The sequence below is a fragment of the Ctenocephalides felis genome, unplaced genomic scaffold, assembly GCF_003426905.1.
Source record: "Ctenocephalides felis isolate EL2017-DRISC unplaced genomic scaffold, ASM342690v1 CF-g0.4_SCAFFOLD_00845, whole genome shotgun sequence".
Classification (NCBI taxonomy): Eukaryota; Metazoa; Arthropoda; class Insecta; order Siphonaptera; family Pulicidae; genus Ctenocephalides; species Ctenocephalides felis.
Genome location: NW_020536999.1, coordinates 23,931,216 through 23,956,384, shown reverse-complemented (window position 1 = coordinate 23,956,384; position 25,169 = coordinate 23,931,216). Strand labels below are relative to the sequence as shown.

Genomic DNA, 25,169 nt, shown 5'->3' with positions numbered 1-25,169 from the left:
AGTGTGGGTTTTAATTTAAGCACATCTGTGTTTACTCTTCTGTTTGCTTTATAATAATCGTTTGTTTTAAAACCTACAGACGATGCTTTCTGTTAACTCGTCGACTACCCCGTTGAAAGCCTAAAAGCCATATGTGCTTCTAGTGATGGAGCCGGTGGGCAATTCGATAGAAACATTATTGTAGTTTACATTTTAATTAACTTCCCGTAGGGTAGCTATAGTAATGGGCCGAAAATCGAAAATGAAAATTTTTGCATATCTTCACGTTTCGAAGGTTTCTGAACATTTTGGCATACCTCAGAAAAAATTGGTGTGTGTGTGTGTGTGTGTTTCGTATGTCCGCATTTTTTCGTCCACGTTTTTGGGCGCACGGATCAACGGATTTAAATAAATTAAAAAACATTCGATTCCTATTGATAGGTGCTGATCCGTTTTTCTGTGCAGGTTCAGCCTTTACGCACATACGGAGCAAAAAGTGCAGAAAATACAAATCGAGTTTTTGAGAGAACGGTGTATCCGATTTGAATGATCTAAAAAATATTCAATTTGTAATGAATGGGAGAAGAGGTGACCAGTTTTTGTCAGAGGCAGGTCCAGCCATTTCGAAGATACAGAGCCAAATGTGCAAAGATTGGCAGATTTTATAAGCTTCCGATTTGAATGATTCAAAGAACTTTCTGCTTGTTCTAACAAAATAATTGCTATTAGCAATAAAAATTGGTTTCAAGTTTTTTTTTTCAATTTTTTTTTGTATATCGAAAATATTTCAGATTTTATTATTGATTCTGACTAAAGTTCTAATATACTTTAAACAAATAATTTCAACTTCGCAATTCTAATATTTCTTCTAAATATTAGACAATGTTACAATATTTATAATAATCTATTTGAAAACATTCAATATTATTCGAACATTTCGTTACGATGCGGGAAGTTCCAGCAATTTGCCTTAAAGCACGATGCCATGCACAACTAGTCTTTTTTTCTATTTATTGAAAGTGATCAATTCCAATTAAGATCTCAATTTCAATTAATAATGCCAGTTAGTAGAGTCGATTACGTCAAAATTAAATCAAGGCCGACAAACTCGAGCCAAAAAAAACCTTTAAATACCCGTCTAAATATAAACCGGCGTTTAAAAACTTTTTTTCTGTTTTTTCTGTTCTTCTTCTGTTTTCGTGAAAGCCACAGAGAATTTATAAATATACACAAAATGTACATATGGAATGATTCAACAGGAAATTACGGATTTAAAAAATTTCAACTCCTAAATAAAAAAACATTCTAAAAATTCAGCTTACTGGAAGGTATAAAATGGGATTAAGGAATAGGAAATATTTATGGAATTATTGTAATTTATTAACAACAAGTCTACATATCGTGGATTGAATACAATTGCTGAATACCTTTGTTGGTGGGTACCATTATAAGATATAAAGAGTTGCTGTAGTAACGAGTTTATGATACTGTTATAGATTTTTTATATATATTTTTTTCAATTTATTTTTTAAAGTTTTGAATAGCAATTAGAACGTAAGATTCCTGTAAGCTGTTGTGCTGAATTGACTTGATACTAATCTGTTTTATAGATGGCAACCTAAACAGTTGTTCAATCTCAGTTTTATAAAATTATTATTACAATTTCTGTTATTGATGCAGAAATGCCTGATGAAGGCTGTTTTCCCTTGAAAACATATATTGCTATATATTTCCAAATGAGAACCGTTGCCAATACTGATTGATATCAGGCTGTTCGAGCCGGGATCGAATCCGGGACCTCTGATTCAGGTCCAGTCGTTCTAGCCACTTACCTACGATGAATAATTTAATTTTGTTCCAACTTGTTTTTATGGATTTTTTTTATAAACTTGTGTTTTATGCTGCAAGAATTGCAAGCTACGAATCTAAACAAATACGCAAAAACCATTTTCCAAATTACGATTTATGTTCCTTTACTATATATAGTATGAAAAACACCTTTTTCTCTTCTCACGTGCACAGAATGGGTAATATGATGACAGAATGACTTTGGGAAAGTTTCTTTAACGTGCACAAGCATGACAATCCAAAAACACTAAACATTACTTTGCAAGAGCAGAAGAAAAGTTTATTGGAGAAGATAGGTTTTCTTCGAGGAAAATCTTGATATTACATTTCATGTCAAAAACTTGTAAACAAACTCTAGTAGAGTGCTAAATAAAGCGCATGACGAGGAATTTATGGACTATGTATCTTATTTCTGATGAAATATGAAACGTGTCATTCACAAATTCCATAAAAAATAAAAAAATTATAGTAATTATTTTAATTTTTGAATAGCTTACGTGAAAAAATAATATTGTGGTATTTTGTGAGAAAAACCGTAATGTTAAAATATTTCTTCGTTACATTTTCAGATAATTACTCAGCTCGAGCAGCACATATGTTATTTATATTACAAGTACTCTTTAAATAGTCCGGCATCTAGTAGCTATTTGGTAAAAACTATTCTTGAAAAATCATTCTCTTTCATTTTAATCTAATTAAAAAAATAAATTATATTAGAGCACACAATATTCTTACTTTGTGGGAAAAAGTAATATTTATGTATATATTTGTTTACGTTGTATGTAATTTTAAAATCTCTTATTAGTAAAATCTGCAAACTTAAAATTCCAATTGCTTTCATCAAGTTTCTCTTCTGTAAGATCAAATAAGGATCTCATAATTACATAATCGGCTCACAGAAAATGCTTGTAGATGGAACTTTCATTACATTGACCAACATTTGAAGAAATCGAAATTTTTGTAATGGCACTGCCAGTTGTTTCTCAGTTTTTGTCTTATTTTGCTTTCCCCTTGTGCAACCTTGGTTTTCTAGTTCCTCCCTGTAAGAAAATTCATCCCAGTCATTACCGAGCAATAAATTTATTATGAATATAAATGAGTCTGTTTCCCAAAGTCAATATTATCCATTCAACGATTTTTTCTTTACCATCCTATACCTGCCCGTCTGCTGATGTGCATTAGCAATTCGAGAGTGATTTTTTGCACCAGATCTTCTTAGACTTTTTTCCTTATTCCTTTATTTTTGCCGTTGGTTAAAGGGAAGGGAAATATTCTTGCAATAAGTTCATATAAATGCATCTCACTATTATCCACTTAGAGAGTGCAGGCGCGAGTCTTTATATTGCAGGAGAAGGAAAAGAACCTTCGGAGGTGAAAAATTTGAACAAAATGTTGGAGATTTAAAACAATGTTCTGGTTTTTATGTAAATTGGTGCATACGTCTTATATACATAATTTGGTTATAAATTTTGATCAAAATTATCATTATAATATGGTTCAAGGGGTAAAAATTAAATTATTCACGATTTCAATATGTTGTTTTGTTGTCAACGTATGCATGCGTCTATTTATAATCCAGCGTGCTAGTTTTAAATTGTTTGTGTGATATAATTGGTATATTGGACATAATTGATCGAAATTAAAATTCTTATAATATTTTTTTAATATTATGATCAACAGCATCTCGATATACTGTTTGTATAATACTATGTGCGGTACTGCAAATTCAATCAATATGAACAAAATATTTAGTAAAGTTATAACAAATATATTAAATGTTAAGATTGTCTACTATGATCATCCCCTACAGCAACTCGGTATACTTCAAAATCCAAAAACTTTCACTCTATCCCATCTCAATTGATACGCATACTATAGTATGTATATGTATATCCTAAGAAAAGTCGATAAGTCAACAACCGTCCGAGTCTAAACATACAATTTATTTCCTATTTTTAGAGTCAAGGTCTCTAAAACATCTGTTACATTTTCTTTGCTCCGTCTATACTGCTTCTTGTAAATGAAAACGGATTTTAAATAAAGTCAGTACACAAGAGAATATCCCAGAATAATATAAGTTGGAAGATTAAATTTAATTTATGGGTTCCAGTCCAGCCTTGGGAATGCATATAGATGGAATACGTATATATATATATATATATATATATATATATATATATATATATTAATACTGCCAGGGACCTGCCTCTGAGCTGAGTTAAACTCCTACTCGATTTAGGCAAGAATAGTGTGAGAATTTTTCCTTTGCCTTTTCACACCGTAGTAGTATATTTTTGACCTATATTTTCAAGTCAAAATTGATATCACTACTGCCCGATATCAGGTTATCCAGTACATACGCCGAGACATAATTTTTCCGTAGTTAGTACAATCCAGTACTAAAATTTGAACTGAATTTTGTACTTATAACTAACATTATTCTTAATCAATTCTGAGTTCTGTCTATATATCTGTTTTTCATCTGTAATCCTCTGTCAGTTAATGTAAACACTAATCTTGTTTGATAAATGAAATGAATCATAGTAAAGTTTTTGAGCTTATTGTATTTACAATAATTTTTATACAAATTGATTCTGCAAACAATCTCATTTCAAGGTATTATCTGAGTGTTAAATTGAGGAGTTGGTAACCACTAACCAGAGTTGACCATCCCACATATTGGGGAAATTTGATTGTAAGATGGCGAAATCTGATATGATGAGTTTTGCTCTTAATATTGTTGCCAAATTGAAACAGACATAATATTTTTATATGTTGTTAAAAGGCAACCGAAATTTAGCTCTTTCTCTAAAGTTTTTTCACGTTTTGCAAAATCCCATGATGATGGACTATGTGACTTCTATTTCATTTGTGTTATGAAAAAATTAAGTACAGTAATGTAGAGATTAGTTGTAAGTAGTGAAACACTTGATTGGAGATATTATAAAAACTTTTAAAAATATTGTAAGTTTTGGACATGGTTTAATGGAGATGATTCACCTTGGTTGCCAACATCGAAATTGTCGATGGATAATCAAAATTCTTGTCCATCATTAAGATTATAAAATCAGTTTTTACTACCCTCAAAAATATCTACAAATATGTTACAAATCTGTCAGTATTTAAAATAATTCCCTTTATCCATATTATTCAGTTTTCAGAAGGTGACTTATAGCCTATTTATCGCTTATCTCAAACTTCACCGTAATAACAACTCTAAATACCAATAAGGAGCTTTAAAAGCTTCGTCTACGGAATTTCAATGAATTTATGTAAAGACTATCAGACTGGCACGAGATTCTTTATGACCTCCGAGTACTTTAATTTAATTTATGACTTTAGGAAAAATAGGAAAAGTAACTGTCTGAAATAAGATTTAAACTAACTTGGAAGCTTTAATTGGGGATAGAAGAAAATATTGTAAATAATACTAATTTTTTTAAAACAAAATATTGATGCCTATTAAAATGTTTATAGCGTTTTTTAAGTTTGCCAAATTTTTGTTGTCCATTTAATTTTTATTGAATATTTTATTTGTATTAGACAAACTGTTCAGAAACTACAATCGATGTAATGAAATCATATTTCGGTTTCACTTTTTGACACAGCATAAACACGTAAAAAATAATTTTTTACCTTGTACCAGACAACAACTAATTATCCCATAATCATTATTCAATAAAATTCAATCAATAACAATTACAAAATCGTTCGTTTTTACACATTTAGAGATTACATATCTTCACATTCAGTCGCGTTATTGACGACGATTACCTCATGGCTGTGGAACGTGGTAATATTTTAAATAACAAATTCGTTTGTAATATATTCAGCAACATAATATTCATTCATATAAATGAGTCACTGTTTCGTTGTACAATGTTAGATATGTTTCTAAGAATAACTTTGTATTTACTAAGTAACAGTATGTGAATATTAAATTGCAAATTTTAATTCGCTATGATATACAGTAATTGGTATTGATTATATTCAATTAGGAATATGTATATATATATATATATATATATATATATACATATATATATATATATATATATATGCGTGTATGCTCACAATGACAAATGCTCCACGAACAGAACTAATTGCACGAACAATTATATGTGGCATGCTTTGCAGCGGGTAAATTTTTCATATAATTTGCGTTATATTTTTATTTCTAAACTACGCTTGCCGGGTCAGCTAGTATATATAATTGTTCGAACGTATTTTTGTTTTATTATATTGGCCATGAAGGTGACAATTTTCATGGCATTGAGCTTTTACACGGAATGGTTGCTATCCCTGGTAAAGGGGGTGGATAAAAATTTATTTAAAATTTAATGTTGAACAAATTGATAAAATATACAATTTAAATTTAAAATGCTCTATTATCATATTATATAAAGCATACATGAATTTATTTCTTAAGTTTCATTTTAAGTCAGTGTGTCCAATTATCCATAGTATCTTTAGGGTCCATGTGGGTCCAACGTAAGGAACTTAAATTAGGGTCTGATGTTAATTATTTCTCATACTCGACACATGTTGAAAACATATTTATTTATATCACACAACACGTATGAATGAATGTGAGTCACGCGATTCGATATGATTCATCATACTTTTATTACGAATTTCGCATGTGTAGGTTTTCTACGTGATTAAGTTATCAATTATGATAACTTGCTCAAGTGCTGGAATTTATATAGAAATGAGTGATAAAAAATGAAAAAAAGTGAGTGATACATTTTAATTTGTAACTGTGAAAAATCAACTGAGTGCACTGGATGTAGTCTTTTACTAACCTTAGCTCTCACATTGAAAGCTCATTTCAATGCCAAATCTGCTGCAACATAAGAAAATTTATTCGTTATATATTGAAGAACTTGAACTATTTGAATGAATTTATAGTCTATATAAATGTAATTCATATATCGAATATAGTGTATATAAAAGCATAGTAAAAAATTAGAGATTAAACTTTAACAGAGCTCTCTAAAAGCAATACAGTATACTCCCAAAATAATTTTTAATGCAAAATTTAATAATTCAACATTGATCAAAAGTTAATTTTTGCTGTCAGTAACATTTATAAAAATACGTTTTGTATAATTTTCATCTCATCTACAATGTTGATTTTAGATCACAAATCATTTTAATTTATAATAATATTTTTTGAAATGTTATGAATAAATTGAGTACAATAAATTATAATAAATAATTTATTCTGTTTAATATATATCTATATATATATATATATATATATATATATATATATATATATTTAAATAAAAATTCATGTGCATGAGAAAATTTATACTTTGAATGTGAACATGTTTTAAATAATAAGCTGTAAAAATTTATTATTTTAATATATGGTTAAATATTCATATTATATATATATATATATATATATAATATAATATAATGTCTTTAAAACCTGACCACATATAACAGAACCAACATTGTTAACTCATCAACTTGATGATGTCACATCCTCTGGCTTACTAAAGCTCTTTTGACACTTCAGATTCAACACACACTTTTTCAATAAGATAATTTAATTTTTAATCAAGAAATAATTCTATATTACGACTGCATTTACACGATTATTGGTTAGGAAAATATTAAATTATAAAGATTGGTAACCAATTTAATCTATTTTTTACAAAGCACAATATAAATTTTGCCATGTAATGTAATAGTAGAAGCTTACATGTATTAACTGTAAAAATTACAGCATTTATTGTGAAAAGCTTCACATAAATAGTATATTGACAAGATATAACTAAATACCAATCCACTACTACCTTATTTAAAAAAAAATTAAAACATCAGGATTTCACATAAACAACCTATTAGTTTCAATATATAATATCGTTAATTTTCTTATTCAAACTTTTCCATATCCAAATTCCAACATGTTTTTACAGCTAGATAGTCTGAACAGTTCATTAAAAATAAATGTACAAAAAAGGTAACGAACTACAAAGTCTATGTCTATGTTTCATCCGGTATCGTTTTTGTAGTGAAAACTAGTCTTCATCTAGTTTTTTTAATGTATTTCTAGGCAATCGTGTCGTTCTAGATAAAATGATGTCATTATTTATCGTCATTCATTTGATTAAAGTCCTTTGCATAACACATTCTCTTACATCCGACCTTGGTTCATTCTCTATATGAAAAACACGTACGATGCATATTTGCATTAGATTATATAACAATTGTAAAAAATTGTAGAAAAAGTGTTGAAAAAGTAAGGAAATGTTTAAATTTATTTTGCTAGTTGTAGTTGTCATAACTTGCATATAATATAATTAAAAGTTACTTATGAATTTTGTTATTCTAAATCATTTAATCATTTACTAATTCATTTTTTATAATATTTCTTAAAATTTTTACTAATACTATCTGATTTAGTTACAATATACAATATTTAGCAAAATAAAATTATACGCAAGTTTTTTTATTACGTTATTATTTTATTTTATGAGCTAATGACGAGGCATATAGTATTCTATATACTATATTGAACATCTAATACTAATATATATCTAACGTTTAATAGAGGCTTGTTGTAACAGTTTTTTCTTAAATTAATATATCTCAAGGTCCACTAATTATATTTCTATGAAATAAAGATATATAGATTCTCTTATTATTCCTCTGAGTCGAATCTGGTAAAAATAATTCTAGTTTAATAATAACTATTTTGCATTATTCCACAATTATTTGTTTTCTGAAAAAAGTGAAAACGCCTGTTACTACTTATCCCTATTACAATAAGCCTCTAGGTGCCCTAATCATTTGGACTTGCAACATTGCAACTGATGTACGATAAGTCGAAATCGTAGATATTGTGATTAGGATAAATTAATATATTTTTGAATTAATAGCACTTAAAAATATTAATTATTTAGTACAAGTCTTTTATTTATCCAAAGCTACTGTTTTATTTTGAAATGCAATCTCTATATAAAAAATACATATTCGATTTGATATGTAACCAATCTATGTTATTTGCATGTTACACAAATTCAAAATACCAATCGATAAGTTTGCTCGAATAACTACATCACATATAGGTATATATATATATATATATATATATATATATATATATATATATAAATAATTCTACTATAGTCATTTTGTTTGTGCAATAAAACTGTCTGTCAACATATTTGATTTACGCCCGTATTTAAACAACACTATAATTTTGATTTATAATTGTTACAGTAACAATGCTTTTTTATATTCATTTTTTAATTTCTAGCAAAAAAAAAAGTGCTTTGCTCTAGCTAGTAGGGTAGCTTGGGGCACAAAGGTCCAATTTGACTTTGAACAATTCTATTCTGAAAACCATACTAATACCACAACAAATAACACATATTAAACAAACATCTATCTGACTATGTTCAGTAAAACATCATTATTATAGAAATGTTTTTTTTCTGTTATTCAAAAATTTGTCACATGGACCTTTTTACCCCATTCGCCAAGCCAGGGGGCAAACAGGTACAATGTCTTATTCTTATTTTTAAAAGAATTTTACTTAAAAAAGTAGCTACATTATTCAACCAATGCAAACTGTGATTTTCATGAGTACATTTTATACATCGATAACACTGTATGTAACCTTGATCTGGTATTTCATCACAAATATTCCTTAGTATTGGAAAATCTATTTATTGAATTTTCACTTGTAAAATAACTCTATTTAACTTAATTTTCTTTTTTATCCACTATTTTTTATTTTTTACACTTTTGCCAGGATAAAGGTTCAGCTGGTCCTTTTTACCCCACCCACGTGTAAGCTTCCATAAACGTAATATAAAAAAATTTTGAATCGAACTTAAAATCAACACTATATCTCATGAAACAGTTAAGTAACGAATTCTTAAAAAATATATTAAGGTTTCGTGAACTAAACAACAGTGCTCACGACCTCAAAAACTAACAACGAAAGAAAATACTTTTATTATGGATTTTCACACTTTTCCGTTTATCTCCCGATAGCGTCGTTCTAGGAATCAAAGTGATGACTGGTTATCCTTTTTTTTCTCTACTTTCAAATACTGTTTTTTTAAAAAATTACAACTCTCAGCAAAATCGCTCGATTTAAAGCAATGGCTGGTTACACATCTTTTGCCCTCTACTTTCAAATATTATTGTTAAATTTTTTTGACTACTTGTTTTTAGATATCAGTGGTGGACCTTTTTACCCGCGGATCTTTAAGCCCCGCTCTACACAGAATTTATGATATTCACAAATTCCGTGTAAGTAAATCAGTAAATTATGAGTCCATTCTATTAATGAATGAATGATTGTTCCTCTTCTGAGACTGGTTGGTTAATTGTAAGTCAAAAGCCATTTGCTCTGGCAACGTGGCACAAAAGCATGCCTTTATCCTTTATGACTACTGAACGGGTCTATTTTTACCCATATAGTCATATGAGAGAGTTTATTTAATGTGTACACATACTCCTACGAATTTAAATGCCGAACATTTCTTGAATGTACAATATAATCTATATAACACAGCGCAGAAATGGTCTATTCTATGGACTCATTGTTGATGGAAGTTTTAAAAACATCGTTAGGAATTATAGATTAAGTAATATCTATTAAATGTGTGGTCGCTAAATTGTTTAATAGACGACTGTTGTAGGCGTTGGTAATGTAATTTTAAATATTATTAATTTTGAGTTGCTATGTAATCAGGTTATGAGTAAATGGCATTCTGATGTCAGAAAATATTTTATACTTCTGATTTTTATAAGTTCATGTAAGCTATTGCTATATTAGAACTAGTGGTGTATGGCACGTCTTAAATTAAAGCATGTTTTAAATTGAAGCATGTCTTAAATTGCTGGAACTTTCCTTGCCGCAAATAAATAATCCAGGAATACAAATATTCAATATACTCCTAATGATTATGTCCAATGATATTTTTTCACCACCTATAATCAATTTTTTAAATTTTTATTACTGTACGTCCAAACCTGCTGGACTTGTCTTTGCCAAAAACTAATCAGCACTACTTCCCATCAATACGAATCGAATGCTTTCTGAATCATTCAAACTGGTACTCTCAAAATCGTTGATACTACATTGGCATATATATATATATATATATATATATATATATATATATGCATTTTTTCGAAAACATGTATGCCAACATGTTCGAAAGGGCTTGAAACGTAAAAATATGAAAAAACAGAAATTTAAGAATTATTTGCCATTAGTATAACTTACTCTACGGGAAATTAATTATTTTATCTAGTTCTTGTATTATTTTACAATGTCAGAAATTATTTATAGGAATCTTAAAACCTTGTCGTTATATTGACCACAAACAACAATGACGGATATCTATTTGTTATAAAGTTTTCTTCGATTTTGATTATAAACTAGTTTTAAGTAGCATTTTATCTTAAGACAAGTTGCATGAACTTCTCGATACGTATACCTAATCAACTTAATTTTTGCTTTTGCCTAAAAAAATACAATATAATTTCCAATTGATGTCTTTCAAATATACTTACAATTTCTGTAATTGAATAAATTAAAGTTTTTTGTTTATCACATTTTATTTCACCAGTTTTGTGTTCTAAAATGTGTTTTATTTAACTGTGATCAGTAGCTACCTACGTAACACCAAAGAACGTATGTTTCAGCATAGATTCTGATTAGAATTGTTCAATCTCACCGCGAATTTCTGTACTTTGATGATTTTTCTTAATAATATATACATTATACATATATAATATTTTACAATTTGTTTTCAGACTACAATATCTATTGTTATAAAAAGTCTCTTGATTTTTTTCGACACTTAATTATAAAGAAATGGTCTTGCTGATCTTATAAAAAATCTAATCAACATGATTCCCAATCAATATCTTTGGACCAGTTTTTGAATGTCGATTCAGAACCAGTTTTTGAACGTCCATTCAAGACTGTCCTAAAATGTAGACAAAAATGTTTACACTTTTCTTCTTCTAATTTCAAAGAAATGGCTGATTGTATGATTTAAAATGTTCAATCATGAAATGAAAAACAAAAACAATTAAATTGTTATTTCTAGACCAGACCTAAGCAGAAAAGCTTATTTCAACAATGAAATTATTTATTTATTAGAGAAAATGCGTTCAAGTGACCGCGAGGTCCGATATCGGCGCAATCTGCAAATACTTTGCGGCGCTCGTACGCTAAAACTATTGATTTTACAGAAAAAAACGTTATTGAATAAATTAGAGAAAATTTTATCTACTTTAATTTTGTATAATGTTATTTTGTTGTGACATTAGCCAGAAAAGAGATATCGTTAAAAAACTGATTTTTGACGCAATTTTTCCAATATGGCTGCGGCGACGGCAAAAATTCGTGGTCGCAAAGTTGAAATTCGTAAAGATCATATCAAAATCTATGAAATCACTAATTAACTTCCAGAAAACTTCTAAGCTTTTTTGCACCAAAAGACTGGGCTATTAGTCGATTGTTCAGCAAGCCTGACAAACTAGTCCTTATCGAGTGAAATCGAATGGCTTTTGAAATTTGGTCTAGACGTTTTCAAAAAAATGTCGACAAAAGGTCAAAAATTGCCTCACATACACACAATAAATACAAGCATTTTCCAAATTTTGTCTTATTCGATTCAGAATGCCATGAAAAATTTCGAGAAATCATAAATTTAGTTAATTGGATTTTTTCGCAAAGACATACTTCTCCTTCGAGAAGTTAATTATCTAAATCCGTCCCTGTATTTTGTACACAGAGTCGTCTCTTATTAGTGTAAGTATGCAAACGCTTAAATAGATCGTTTGTTTGCCGTTTTGCCGGGGAAACGACTTGTAATACTCTGCGGCCGTGTGTGTACGAGAAGGTTACCAACGCGTTATACACGAAAATCCAGAGAATTTGTAATAGATGGCAAGTTGAAGCCTTTCACTAAACCACACACATACTGATTAAACATTGCATTCTGTGTATAATTAATAAAGCACCAGTACAATGCGTCCTGGTGCAGGAAATCTTTTATGTTCAACTGCTACTTGGTGATGGCGTTAAATGTTTTTTGTAGGAAACTATATTTGTATAAAACTAAATACTTATAATTAAACATGTTAAATTACTTCATGGTGATTTATTGATTAGTGATAATTGAATACACACTCTTAAATAAAATGAAGCATTCTTTTTTTCAACATCACGTGGAATAACTCCTATGAAGTCCTTATCTCTAATGACTAGAACAAGCTGTTGTAGAGTTTTTTTTATCTTACAGAATATTGCAGGTTACTCAATTTTGCAAAAGTTTGCCATTTGCACTTTTTATATATAAAGATTAGTTTTTAAAATACCATTAAAACCTTTAATCTAACTTTTGAATTTATGGATTAAATATACAGGGTATCCCAAAACTCGTCCCATTGTCTCATTGACTTTGAACGTCAAGTCTAAACGAGGTGATAGTATTGATCAATGATCATAACTATCATGAACAAAAGTTACAAAAAAATTATGTCCTGTAGTTCGAAACTTCTGAGCTTATAAGTGCAACCTAGAGCTTGGGTGAAAATGTGACCATTTTCTGGTTATTGAGGTCATTTTCATTTATTTTGACCATTTAAATCTTGGATCCATAACCATAAAAGCATTTCTAGGACCACAGTCAAAAATAATTTCACAATTGCTTCAAGTTTCTAAGAATTTAGACTTTTTGTTTTGACACTGTAAATTTAATATTTTCAAAATTGATCTACTTTAAGGCGTCCTCCTCGAGGAGTGCTACTTGAAAGTTATTGGCAGATGTAATTTCATTTTTAGAATAGCTAAAATGGCTTTTAGACCAAGAATATGAGTTTGTGTATATAAGATTATATATATATATATATATATATATAATCTGTGTGTGTGTGTGTAGTTTTCATGTTTGCACATTTCCTCTGAAATTACATTGTGCGCTGAATCCAGGTGAGGCAGAAAGCTCAGCCGTTTTATTTGAACGACTGATTAAATAAGTTTGAGAAACTATATTTGTTCGATGCCCCCCTTAGTTCAATAAATACATTTATAGCAATCGCACATATATACACACACACACATATATATATATATATATATATATATATATATATATATATAATTTGTATGAAGCAGAAAGTAAATGAGTACTATATGACCTACATACACTGTGCAGGATAATTGATTAAATATAAAGTTATAATTGGATAAATCGGATATGTGAATCTGTAAAAATTCCAATAAAACTAGTAAGATTTTAAGATTTCTCCATTCCTTTGGGGATGTGTCTTCTTAGCTTACAAACTTTAGCGATGCATTGACGAATTCAGCGAATCCTTTTGAAAAACTTGTCTGAGAAGCAAATAGTTGATACTAATAATTGTTGACCAGGCTATTTGTAATTTGTTGCAGATAAAATAAGGAATTTGGATAGACTTTTTTATGGTTTTTAACAGCAATCAGAACTTGTGAGTCCTGTAAGATGTTGGATTAATTTGACTTGATGCTACGTCAGTTTTACAGATGGCAACCCAAACAGTTGTCCTATATTTGTGTGAAAAATTTCATTACAATTTCTGTAATATGGCAAATATTTTGTTGATGCACCAATGCTAAATGAGGGCTATTTTTACTTGGAAACACGTTGCTATCTATATTTCCAAATAAAAACTGATGTCACTACTGCTTGACATCAGGTTCCTCGAAGCATGAGAGACTAAACTGAAAATAGAGTATTCTAAAATGACTCATGTCCGAAAAACGGGCAGTAGTTACCTTTTTCGCGTGTAGTTTGATCTGATCTTTTCTCTGCTTAATTTTTGATTTTAATGTTTGGTCTCCGTTATCCTACTCCTCTCTCACTGTGAAAATTTTAGTATTTAGTAAAAATAGTGTTCTAAAATGACTCATGTCCGAAAAACGGGCACTAGTTTCCTTTTTTGCCTGAAATTTAATCTGATCTTCTTTCAGCTTTCCTGTAGTATCCAACTTTTCAAAAATTTGATCCGCGATTTCCAGTTTCTGATTTCCGATTCCTAATCCTCTCACAGCGAGAATTTTTACCTCTTTTTAGCGACTCCAAAAATAGCCGTGCCGTATGATAATGTGTATTCAAATATGCAAACGTTGCATAATTTCTTTTTTACTAATCAGCAGACGATTTCAATGTCTCGAACACGTCATTCATTATCTAAAATGTTTATTTATTGATGTATCCTTGAACACGCATTACTGGATTGCGCAACTCGCGCGAATTCTGGACGGTTTTGTTTGCGCTAAAACTAGAAGGTGAATGGAGAAAAAATATTGAGATATATTAATATTATTATATTAAAAACATAGTTATCTAGGTAATATAAAACTTTTTATCTTTTCTAATTTATATATTTTACTCTCATCTTTCGTTTGGCCAAGCAGTCTTTACAAATTAGTGATGTCTTAAGGCCAATTGCTTAACCAACCCAAAAAAAAATTTTTTTTGAGGAGGTTAAAATTTGCCTCATCTTGCCACTAGTTAATTACATAAACTGGACCCATCAAACACAAACCAGAACATTTTATCTATTTATTAATCAATCACTATTTTTGGTTTCCTTTAAATTTTATCATTCACAATATCCTTGCCATCTGATATGGCAAAAGGTAAATATCAAAGGACATCTTCTCGTGTGTGGTACAAACCAGTGTTCACGAGTGCGTGAATATTTCCTTGTATAGTTCATCCTTCGTGCGTCTTATAACCTCGAAAAAAAGAAAAAAAAAACCCTTTACAAAACGACGATTGACGACACAAAGCCAGTCAGTGTACCCCATCTTTCTATCTCCTGGATGGGGATACACACGTGGAGAAAAGGGGGATTGGGGAAGGCAGATGTTGACAATCTTTAGGAGCAATCCGAGATGAAATTTGTGATTTTAAGTGCAGGTTTAAGCTATACCGAGGTGGTGTAAGGCTGTATGATCTTAGGATATTTTGTAGACCATAGATTTTTGTACAAATTTTCTAAATATACTATTTATATCAAATAAACTGTTTAGGAATTAGAAGCAATCTAAGGAATAAATGCGCAGACGACTTGCACGTATATTTAAGACTAAAGTCACTTTATCATGTCCAAGCGCCTCGGCATAATTTTCTCGGTTTACTTGAGATTTTGAAGTATAACAAGTTGCTGAAGACCTATATGATGTTAGAAGTTTTATACTTTATTTAATTCTGCACAAACTTTCTGAATATACTATAAATATTAAATTAACAGTTTAAGAGTTAGAAGAGATTTTATAAACAAATACTTTAGTCGTCTTGGAGTAATTATGATTTTAAAGGATACTGAGTTATTGTGGAGTTACATGGTATTACAAAATATACGTAGTAGTCCAGTCATTTAAGCTTAAATTAGGTGAGAATTTCGAAATTCGAGATACCCAGCTGTAAGTCTGTAAATACTTGTATATTGACACCCTGAAGTTGTCTCAAAATCTACATATGGTTGGGTGTCCATACCATTTAGGGTATCTCGAATTCCGAGGTGAACTTGCTATAATGACTGGACTATAATTTATTTGATTTTGTACTGAATATTCTAATTGTGTTAAATAAGTTCTTTGGAAAACGTATGGAACATTTATGAATAAATAAATCTATAAACGAGTTGAACGGAACAAACTGATGGAACTTCATTTTCAGTTGTAATTTTCACGAAGACTGAGTTGCTGTATGACATCATGATGTACATGAAATTTGTTAAATGTTTTATTTATATTAAATAAACTATTAAAAAGTTAAAAGTTATAGGAGATATAATGAATAAATTGTATTGCATGTCAACTAACAAGCACTCGCATATACTTACAAAGTATAGCAAAATCAGGACTGCAATACAAAGAACATTCTTTGGCGTTTCAAATAAATATCGATTTTTAAATTTGCACATAATTTCTTTAAATTTCAACGATTTTTTGTTTGTTTTATTTTTATTAATGGCTTTGATAACTTTGGGCATTTGGCCACCTAATGCAATAATTCTTTTCTAAATAATTTTTCTATTTTATCCGCTATATACATCAATGATTTTTTTATAATTATTTATTTTCTTGTGCTAATTTTTTTTATCCAGAATTATTTTAAAACGACACCAAAATCCTTTATAATTTGTGAATCTGATTCTCTGGCCAAGACCTAGACTTTTCCTTCGGAAAGTTAGCAATAATTTGACAAATCACAGTATAGTTTTCCCTTGTGTCCACCTCTGTTTCCTCATCCCAGGATCGTATCCAAAGAGGATGGGGAGTCCTTCGCCGTCTCGGGATGGCTTTTGGATCTCTTCACATTATATCGTGAAATCTAACATTAAAGTCACGTAAACCGCATTTCACAAACGATGGAAGATGAAACTTTTTGGATGATAATGAGATTTTGGTTGATTCCAAGCCAGCAGGCGAATCTTCTGTATTATACTTTATGGGTTTTATTGTCACGTACGATGGAGGAGAGGAGGCTCAGGATGGAGCACATGCATTTTTATTGTTTTCCGTAAAAAAACGAGGCAAATGGGGTAAAAGTTAGATGAAATTCAACGCCAAATTAGTATTCAAAAAATATAAAAATTGGTGACTTATCAATCCACAAATAAAGCTACTACTCGTGTTCAGCTCAATACTTTAATTCCAAGGGCTTCTTTTGAAGTACACCTATTTGTTATAAGGATCAATGATATTAGAAAATAATATATGCTTTTGTACATATTTGGATTTGCGACGAATAGTTTGCAAAATATAAGGTTCATAATAAATAAATTTTCCATTTTCCATCAATTTGTGGTAGCGCATTTTTATTATTATTTTCGTAATTTCCAACCCGCTCGCCCGATATAAATAAAATATTCAGCAATTTTATACAAAATTAAATGATCTAAAATATCTTCTAACATGATAAGCCACTGCAGCAACTCGGTATACTTCAAAATCATGTTCATTCCCATGTGGTCGTGGTCAGTAACTTGATCCCATGCGGGCTCAAAATTCTATTCTATCAGATTTGACGAAAGTTTTGACAGGAATTTGTCAACTAGAATTTTGCCTCAAAGCAAAAGTAGCCAAATATGTGGACATGTGAATTTTCTTTGTCCTACAAACCCTTTGTACTCTTTGGAAAACTACCCCTGAAGTGGAATATTTGGCTTCAATCATTCGGGGGTGAAAGGTTTAAAATGTATGGAAAAGACCTATATTAAAATTAACTCTGGATTAATCTAATTAATATTTTACAATTTATTACATTTATTCTCTCATTATATTCAATTTATGCATAAAATCAAATTTTATAATTTTGTTGCATTTCATTATTAAATATCAAAGTGTCGATTTTTATTCGATTACACTTTTAAATACTTATTGCGCCAATAAATTCGATTCATAAAATATTCTCGATATCATATAACAACAAAAACTCTAAATATTTATTTGCATACCAACGAATCTAATTAAACATCATATATATTTCTGTTTCGATAAGTTTGTTTTAATTAAAATTAAAATCCGATTTAAAACGTATTGTGTATCGGTGAATTTATTTATTCATTCTGCATATCGAATAATAGTTATATGATTGAATAAAAAAAAGCGGGAAAAAATTACAAATGAAAAAAAAAATGATATTCTTTATAATAATAATAATAATAATAATGAGTAGTATTGCCCTAGGGCAGGTCCGTGAGCTGAGTTAAACTCTAATTCGATTCAGGAAATAATAGTGTGAGGGGTTTTCCATTGCCAATTTACATCACAATGCCCAAAATGGACTATTTAAAATTGGAAGCATATTTTTTATCTCAATTTTCAAGTGAAAATTGATATCACTTCTGCATGATATCAGGTTATCCGCATAAGGCAATGCGCTTAATCGTTGTGTCATGGAACACTTGGGGATTGTGATATAGGGCTTTATAATATTATAAAATATTAATATTTTTTTATAGTGAAACAGCACGTTTATTCACATAACAAACTCAAAAAATACATAACTTAAAGAAATTTTGAATTACAAAATTTGTTTCTTTGTTTGAAAAGCAATTTATGAAATAACTTTTTTTGATAAAATCTTTTTTAGTGAAAAAGTGTGAGTGTATAATCAATCATACAGGTAATTAATTGTAATTTTTCAGTAACCTTTTCCTAAAACTATCTAATTTGTAATATTTTGTTATATGATCGACTCATTTATTTTTATCATTTTTATTTTGATTATATTGTCATATTTCTGTACATCATTTTTTCCACAATTTTATTCATTTTATATAAAAAATCTACCATCTTCTGCTTTTCTTAAGAATATTTCTTGCTTAAATCTTATAAAGATCATGTTTCTTGACAGATGACCTGAAGATGGATCGTACCTAGTTCCGAAACGTCGACAGTAAATAAATTAAAAAAATGTTTTTTTTTTTAAAAATTTTTGTTTTTTTTATTACTTTTTGGATTCTTTGTTTAAGCTCTACAAAATATTCACAAATCCACGACTCTATATATAGGTATAGGTATAGGTATATAGGTATAGGATGTGTGTTAAAGTCGTGACTATTTAATAAATATTTATATAGTAGGTACATTTATTTTGTAACATGCAAAATGTTTTCTAAATTAGCAACTTCAGTGTTCTACTTAATATTCTTTATCAATTAACACTCATTGTGATTATATTTACAGCTCCTTCACTATTTATTCAGTAATATTTATAATTATTTTAATTTGCATATTAGACTATCAATAACAGCAATAATATCTTACAGGAACAGAATATTTGAAAGGAACAAGTATTTGTAAATTATTTTATTTTGTACAATTTGACTTTCATTCATTATTCTCACTTACGTATACTATATGAACTACATCGCAACAAATAATATGTACCAAAAAATAACTATTGAACTATGTTCAGTAAAACTTCCAGTTACTCATAGTTGTCAGTGCCAAGTTTAAAGGTCCTTAGTTGGTCCTTTCTGCTGTAACAGACATTTTATAGAGATTTTGTGAAAAAAAACTACTGAATCTAACTTGAAAATAACAATACATCATATAAAATATTTAAATAGCGTACTGCTAAAAATTATATTCAGATATCGTGAACTAAAATAAGCTCAAAGCCAAAAAAACTACCAACAAAAAAAGTTTTAGTATGAATATTGACTCAATTCATTTTACCTCCTGGGAGGTTACACATCTTTTGCCTTCTACTTAAAAATAGTATCACTAAAAAATTCTATACTTCGCTTGTTTTTGACATGCTGATGGACTTTTTACCGGGGACCTTCAAGCCCCGTTCTACCCTGAATCTTCAACTTCAACTGTCCTTCTTTCATTCTACCATGAGAATATTTTACCTCACTGGATATTTTCTGTAAAACTTGTTATTCTCAAACTATTCAAATTTAATTCCGAACATTCTGTTCAGTAAATCAATTAGCACCGCGACCGGGAGGAAAATATTTTATTTTCCCATATAAAATATTTTAAATTAATGTTTTTCGCTAAACTTTTGCGAATTTTTCAACGTAATTTGATTCCATTCGCAGTAAGTTGTTCTTTCTGTAAATATGCAGTCGTTTCATTAAATTATTTACATATAAAATTATTATTCGTATAATTCGGTTTAGGTTTGTTGACGTTGAAGGTGGAAGATGATTATTCCTATAAGATATTAAATCAAATGAAAGTTTTTGTAAAGTTTATAGATGTTAAATTGTTCATGTAAATTTTATACTAAATTAATCATGGATATATACACTAAAATAAAATTTTTCAGGCCAATGCAAATATGTTTTTTCTCAAGATATTTTTATGCATCTTATACAAATTTTGTATTTATAATATAATGAATTTATATTATATATTTTTATATTATCCCGGGCATTAATTTTCAATCCTTCTACCCGAATAAATGTATTTTTCGATACAATAAAACATTTCCGATTAAACCCAAATGAGATTTATAATTACGAAATGCGATACGACTATTGTGGCAATTAAATTCACGTTTTTTTTTATTTTAAACTCTTTATCCGATTTATCCGCAACAAATAAATCGAATATTTACAATGTGGATTTTGCAAATTAGTTTTATGCAAAACTGGGCATATATATTTTTGTAAAATCTTTTTGCACGACAGTTAAATTTAAATACAAATATTTTGTTGTTATTTATTTATTATATTGGAATTATAAACAGTTAGATTGATGGCTTTGGTTTTTCTGTATCTAACCCGTATTATTAAATGGGAATATATAAGTGAATTTATTATTCTGATCCAGTTGACCGTTGATTGTCCATGCCAACCTAATTCATATTAAATAATGTTTATGAATTATTTAATGGGTAATTGAAATTAATTTTAATGAACTGTGTTATAAATTTTGTAATGAATCATTAACCCGAATAGATTTTATATGAATATATAAATATAATAACAATTTATAACATACGATAAATAAATTAATAGTTAGGTACTATATTCATATTTGTCATATATTTTATATAGTTTGATAAATTGTTTAAAAATGACAAAAGATGGTAATTGAATGACAATCCCTGATGAAAAACTACACGGAATTTTGAATTACATTTTTTATTGTAATAAAATTTATTCATTTTTTAGAACAACTAATATTGATAATCTATAATGAAACATAGCTAACGAAACCAATAAAACATAAATAATTATATACTAATTATATTTAATTTGAAGGGCAAATATTTCTTCGACAACCTTATTTAAAATTTAGTTTAAAAATGATAACACCTAGTTTTAGTTAGAGGCTGCTCATCTTCATTCCTTAAAAAACAAGGTGCTTGAAAATGTTATTATTACAAATCTTGCCTTATTATTTGCCCCTCATTTTTCCATCAAATCATACCATTCAAAAGCATGAAACATTTAATAATCCGTTTTTAATAAACCATCTCACTTTGTTATTTATTATTCATTACTTCCCACGACAGCAATGCCGTCATCGCAAAATGTTGCATTTTTTTCCTCCGTTGCTGCAACATCAACGTATGTGGTGTTCGCGTCAATCTTCGTTATTATTTTAATTTTGCTTCAACGAAAGGAACTTGCATGCATGTAACATAACATATTACTCAGATATTATAAATAGACAGGAGACCAGTAGAAAATTTACTCAAAAATAAGGGATATTATTTTTATGCTTTTTATGTGCTTTTTTAAAATCTTCAGGCATTATTCAAAAACATTACAAAAATTAAAATATTTTTTAGTTTTTTATGTTTTTGAGTTAGTGTACCTTACTATTGAATACAGGTTGCTTATGGATGAATAAAAATAAATATATATTAACTTCTTTCAGTAACTCGTTATATACTAAATTAGAAATTGAAGGTCTGAGAGGCCTTATTATTTTGCATCTATTTATTGAAATACAATGGCACACAATTGTTTTTTTTAGATGACAACCCAACGGTTGACTTCTAATGACTAACTATTTCTTGAAATATATATATAGAATTTTTCAATTTGTAATTATTTTTAATTTGATGCAGCAATGCCGAGGAATTGCTTTACTTAGAAACACATTATAAAAGATATTTTGTAATAAATGTTTAAAAACTTATAATCCAACTATTATTATTTCATTTTATTATTGGAATGGTGATTGAATTCTTATTCAAAATCTACCAATATAAAGCAGAATAACGTACTGGCAATGCGTAAAAATCGTATGAAACAATTCGTAGCTAAGTCGTGCAATACCGGTATACCGGTAAACCGAAAAACCGGTATACCGTCTAAATTTTTGTTGGTTCTAATACCGATATTTATCATAAAAGTGCCGCTAGTTAGATGTATTACCATTTAAACTATAAACCTCCATAATCGCTCAAAAATAAATCTCCCTGTAGGTCGTTTTATTGTATAAACAAGTGTTATTAAATAGCTTTCCAAAAAATTCACGTCGAGTAACAATGAATAGAAACTACTATCTAGTAACGATGTTTATTTTCTCTGCACTACCGGTTTTAAAAGAGAAAATACCGAAATACCGGTATCACAATGACTATCGGTATTGCATTTCCTATTCGTAATAAATGCCTTTGCCAGGATATTTTTTCTTGTGATCTTTGACAAATATTTTTTATGAATATAATAAGTTATTTTTAATTACCTAATTAACGAGTTTCAATTTCAAAGAATTTTTTCTTTATTCAATGATTTATTGAAGTCATTTGATACGAAAACAAAAAGGACGAAGTAGGATTCGCATTAACGAAACGAGATTTTTTTCCTTCTTCATCGTTCTGCCATTATTCTATACTAAAGATCCTTATTTCTTCATTATATATATATATATATATATATATATATATAATCTTGAGAATAATATTGCCATCTGCCTAATTACTGATAATTTATCAAAAGTTTCAGAGGGAGAAAAATAAATATTTGAGTTTGAATATTGAGAAAAAGATAAATGACTCTATATACATACTTTTTTCAAGCTGAGCACAAATAATTATCAAATAAAATTGATCAAATTATTACCATAGCAAATTATTCAAGTTTGGTATGGCAAGCACGTCATGCCAAACTATACCCCGATCAACCCATAACGAAAATTGGAACTCACTTGTAATAATATTATTTTTGTAATATTTTTTAACATAATTACTATGTACTTTATGTCTCTCCTTTTAAAAATGTTGTTCTAAAATTTTTTTTATGGAAATGTTACACCTTTTCTTTTTTATTACAATTTTTTTGCACATAGAATGTCTTTCTTATTTTTGATATCTGTTTTGATTTTGTCACATATGTTAGACAAAATACCTCTAAGGTCTCTATCTTTACAAAATTTTATATTAAATGAAATATATATGCTATCTATCTATCTCTCTAATAATTATTCATTAAGTATATTATATTTAAATTATTGGTTTAATTCATGCAAACCCAACAACCAAATAATTTGCCTTTTTGTAAAGCATCTAAATTAATAAATTTAATAGTTATACTACTGAAATAATAATAATATACTAAAATAATGATACTGAAATGAATTACATTATTAGGTTATAATTTTATAAATATTCATCAACTACTATTTGTTAAAACATTTAAATAAGTAAATAATTACTATTATATTATTAATTTAATTTATGTTTTTTGCAGGTAACTACACGATTCTATTATAGCTGTGGTCGTATTCGTATGTATAAATTTATTTATATATTATTAAATTAATTATATTTATTATATCTCTTATAACATTTTAACAAAAAGACAGATTCATACATAATTATATAAATTATTAATTATAATTAATTTTCTGCACAAAAAACTTGCTATGCCTACTCATAAAACTTCACGAAAATTGTAATAGTAAGAATATGTATGCAGAATTAAACAATATAATTTCTGAAAATATTTTTTATTCTGTTCTGAATAAATATATTACTTTATAAAAAAGAACAAAAATTATTTTCCAATACGATTCCAACTTGATCATATTGTTCAGGAACGTTTGGACGGCTCTTGGCGCATATGTTACGAATTTATATAATAAAATAAATTTGTGAAAAACATATTCAAATTTATTTATCAAAATCAATTCGTTATACCATAAATTATATATTTGTACAAAAAAATTTCAGTCGTTTGTTATATAAATGATTTTTTGTGGCCATATGTTCTTGCATCGTAAAATATATAAAGCAAGTTATATGTGTAGGTATATATATATATATATATATATATATGTGTGTGTGTGTGTGAGTTTGGGTATTAATATCTATTTCTATCAATAAATCAACCAATAATTAACCGACAATATTTTTTGTGTCTTTTTCTTAAGTCCGGGTCGGCTTTAAGTAGAAAAATTAGTTAACGCCCCAGGATCATATCTTTTTAATCTTACAAGATGAAAAAACGAAAAAAATGACCCAACAATTATTATATATTATATAGACCTTGACCCAAAGGAAAGAGGAATCTTTGTGGTAAACCGGTTTACGGTTACGGTCTGTAAAAAATATATTTATCTCTAGGACTATGTCATTTGTAGTAGGAAATTTGTATGGGTAATTAATTCGGTTCATTAAAATAAATTTAAAATTTAAAATGTTATTACAACCAAATAGACTTGAATACTTGCTAGAATTTGTATATAAATGTATATAAAATTGAAAACAATACCTAATAATTCGCATACGTTTATAAAAATTTATATGAAAAATCTAAAATTTCGCATTAATTGTGAAATATAGCTTTCAACATGAAAATCTAATTTTTAACATGCA

The 25,169-nt window shown here is 28.5% G+C and overlaps 1 protein-coding gene across 3 annotated transcripts in view; it reads left to right on the top strand.

The window, feature by feature from the left end:
- LOC113371669 (Krueppel-like factor luna) overlaps nucleotides 1-25,169 on the top strand; it is a 531,563-nt gene that overhangs the window by 78,669 nt on the left and 427,725 nt on the right. The window lies entirely within an intron of this gene.